This window comes from Helianthus annuus, chromosome 3 (assembly GCF_002127325.2).
Source record: "Helianthus annuus cultivar XRQ/B chromosome 3, HanXRQr2.0-SUNRISE, whole genome shotgun sequence".
Taxonomy (NCBI): Eukaryota; Viridiplantae; Streptophyta; class Magnoliopsida; order Asterales; family Asteraceae; genus Helianthus; species Helianthus annuus.
Genome location: NC_035435.2, coordinates 20,846,245 through 20,849,969, shown reverse-complemented (window position 1 = coordinate 20,849,969; position 3,725 = coordinate 20,846,245). Strand labels below are relative to the sequence as shown.

The 3,725-nt window shown below is 35.1% G+C and overlaps 1 long non-coding RNA gene across 1 annotated transcript; it reads right to left on the bottom strand.

Moving 5' to 3' along the window:
- Positions 1-218: 218 nt before the first annotated feature.
- Positions 219-2,814, bottom strand: LOC110928743. The gene is made up of 2 exons (XR_002586653.2): positions 2,280-2,814; positions 219-1,304 (listed from the first exon to the last, which is right to left on the bottom strand). It is a non-coding gene; the product is annotated as an uncharacterized LOC110928743 (long non-coding RNA).
- Between the last annotated feature and the right edge of the window lie 911 nt (positions 2,815-3,725).

The window sequence follows — 3,725 nt, the reverse complement described above, 5'->3', positions numbered from 1 at the left end:
TGTTAACCTTGTGTTATCACTTTGCAAAATGAGAAAATTTAACCTCCCTAGTAGTTTATCTTGTAATTCAGAATATCCATTAAAGTTTATATCTTTTTGGGTCTCTAATTGGCTGTTTTACTGCAATGCACAGTTACCACACTATCTGGTCAGGTCTTGGGACATAACTATCTTGTGATGTACTTTTTTCTACAATATGTTGGTAAACTCTTGAGCCATGAAATAAGGCATGCCCATGACGGTTTTTTTTTTTTTTTTTTTTTCATTTCATATTTTTCATTTATGGCAACTCTCTATGGTATGAATGCAAATAAATAAGGTTGACCCTCGTGAAGTGGAAAATTGGCGTTTTTATCTGGAATTCAGCTACGGGTAATGTTTATGAACTAGAATTGAGCCCCCCGCGTTGCGGGGCGGGGGGGGGGGGCGTAAAACTGTGCAATTAGAGGTGGGGGCGAAAAAACATGCTAAATAGAAACCCAACGATGATCAAAACCGGAAAAACGATCAAGTGACTCACATGACGTGAAACGTAGATGAACTCGAATTAATACCGACCTGCGGGATGGCGTAAATCGTTAAGCCTCCGCATCAACATAAATAAGAATGGAATTATGTATTTGATGTACAATTGCACTGCAGCGATAATATCATAATGTATCAATTTAGTTAAAATTTACTACATTCAAAAACTTTAGATACATACATCAATAGTTAAAGCATACATGAAATTTCAAATTTAATGCATAATATCGAAGACTTGCCTAACGGAAACATACATAAAACCTTTTAATTTTCTTCACATTTATACATATGTAGAGTCTACCTTATCTTGAATCCCCAAAATGAAAAGCATCCAGATGGATTTAAGATGCAGGGATCAACAAAAAATAAACAACTTACTTCGAAAATTATATACGAACTTTATTGAACAATAAGATTCAAGAATTTTAATATTGTATATATAAAGAAACTGCAACTTTTTTAATCTTTAACTCTTCAACTATAATACATATGATAAATATAATTTAACCAAAATAACTATACAGGTGAGGGGAATTAAAAATTTCTCATTACAAAAATTTGGATATTGAATTGTTAGGTTAAGTGTGGAAAACAATTTTTAAATCCATCAATATCAGAGTCCTTTTGGTTGAAGGTGGTTCATTAGGATTACCTGAGAGTGTCTCTCCTATGTGAATCAAGCCTTACACTTTAAGAACCAAAGCTCCAACTACCAAAGATGACTACCTGACCCAAAGTGTCCCCAAAGTGTCCCTTGCAGAGTTGCAGCAACAATGGTTCTGAAAATATAATAACCAAAAAGTTTGATTAGGCCACATAAGAGGAAATCATACCAACTTATGCTTTATATGCATTTAACCAAAACATGTGCCAACCTATAATCATGTTGATATAATAGATCTTTTACACTTAAAAGAACATGAAATATATGCATTTATCCATTTAATTTGAGTAATTTTTTCAGTACACCTATACATGGATTTTATGGTAAACAAAATTGAACAATTAGTCAATGCCATAATCAAGTACAAACCATAATCAAAAAAACAAAAAAGCACAATTACCCAATGCAATAATCAAACACAAACCATAATCAAAATGCCAAAAACCTATTAGCATATACCAAGGGCTGATTAAATAAGTTAAAGAAAGGAAGAAAAGCTTCTCAAGTGCTTCAGCAGGCTGCTATCGCTAGCATTAAGGCAGTTATAGGTGCTTCAGCAAGTTGCTATCGCAAGCATTAAGGTAGTTACAACTCTACTCCCTGAAGAATTATGATGTTTAAGTCCTACTAAGCTACTGGATATCAAGACAAAACCAACGTTGAGATCTAAGTAGATCCATAGTAGCACTAAGATCATATTAAATCACATAAGGCAAAAATTAACAATTTTACTATCAACATAATAACGTAGCTGAACTTGTAAATGGTGTCTCTATGAAAATCGACTGCTCAATTAGCCATAGAACGAAGCACATAAAAATGAAAACTACATACAAATTCACGGAATACATTCTTCCTCGTAACTAATAAGAAAAACTCAAGGAAATCAATTCAAAATTAGCATAAAGCAATGAAAGGATGACCTAAAGTCAAACAGAAATTAACACACGTAGTCCAAAACAAACGGAAATAAACTCATGATAGACACCCTATTGCAGCAAATCATTAAACCCTAACTTAACATGAACTGTAGATATATTATCAATGAAAATGCAAAATAGGCAATTAAATAGTAGAAGATCGAGCTTACCTTCACTCACCGGAAGTTTTTGATGAGAAAAGATTAGAGATCCCAAACTTGGAAGTTGAAGTTGAAATCGAGAGGGTTCTCTCCTCTCTTGACCAGTGTCCGACTGTCGGAGTCGTTTCTGCCGCCGGCAGTCGTCTCAGCTACCGGTGATTACTACCCCCAATTGCTTTCAGCTGCAAAAACCCATCAATTGTGACAATCCCACTTGTTGGAATCACCTCTACCCGTTTCACTCGGCGAGCAACAAAAACCCATCATCATCAACCACCAGCTCAAAACCAAAACCACCGTAATCCTTCATCAGTTGCCGGAGCAGTGAAGCAATAGGTAGGAGTTACACCAAAACGGGATATGCACGACAGATCTGACTCGCCGAAGTTTCATGGACCCAAGGCCGGTCACCGGAGGTCAGCTTCCTCCTTTGCCGGCGGCTTTCTCTCTCTCTCTGATTTGGTGGGTGACGTGAGTGGTGTAAAATGATATCGAGAGTTTGCACATGGCAGTTTAGGGCTTCGTTGTGTCAATTATGTAATTAATTTGAATATGGGGGCTTCTTGGGCTACTGTAGCCAAGAAGCTACCCTAAATGTTATTATGTATAACTAGTGGATTCCCTTGCCGCGTTGCGGCGGAAGTTCAATCGGTAGCGATTCGGTTCATTATGATATCAGTTTAATACTGACACTCCCTCGGTATAGCAATTGAAATATATAACCCAAAAAATGAAGTTGTCATGATAAATAAATAAATCATACATGACCTTTTCAATTTTAAGTACAAATTTTAGCGAAACTTTTAGTGTTATTGATCGTGTGTTGCGGCGATACGCTCCATCGCGACGCTGATAAAAAAAAACTCGTTAAAACAATAAAGACAGAATTTTATACAACATATTTTAAACTTTAGTAAACAATTAAGTCACGTTGGTACTAAATTATTATTATTGAACTCCACAATAGAATTTATACTGAGTTAAAAATTATAAGTTATGAGTTCATATCATAAATTTCGTTAACATGCTATTAATTAATCTAACCTTTTTCTCAAAAAATAAGTAAATGAAAATACATAATACAACATGACCTACTATACTGCTGCTAACTTGTTACCAATTTTTTTTTATTACTATTAGAAAACTTGTTATTTAGCAAAGGCCCACATCGACGTGTCTTAGTTAGATTTCCTTGTTTCGTAAATTTGATAAAAGTAAATTAATAATTGAAGTAGCCGGTTAAATTTTAAACATATTAAAAATCAAGTTTTGTACAACAGGTCACGTGCTATATCTGTATTCTTCAAAGAAAACCTACGGGCAATAAAGCAAACCCATGGTTTTCTTGGCTTTTGTTGAAAAGCAGCCATATTACAACCACCATCAATAATGCCACCACCACAAAAGACTACAACCACAAAACACCTCCACAAAACCGTCACCGTCGCCATCTTC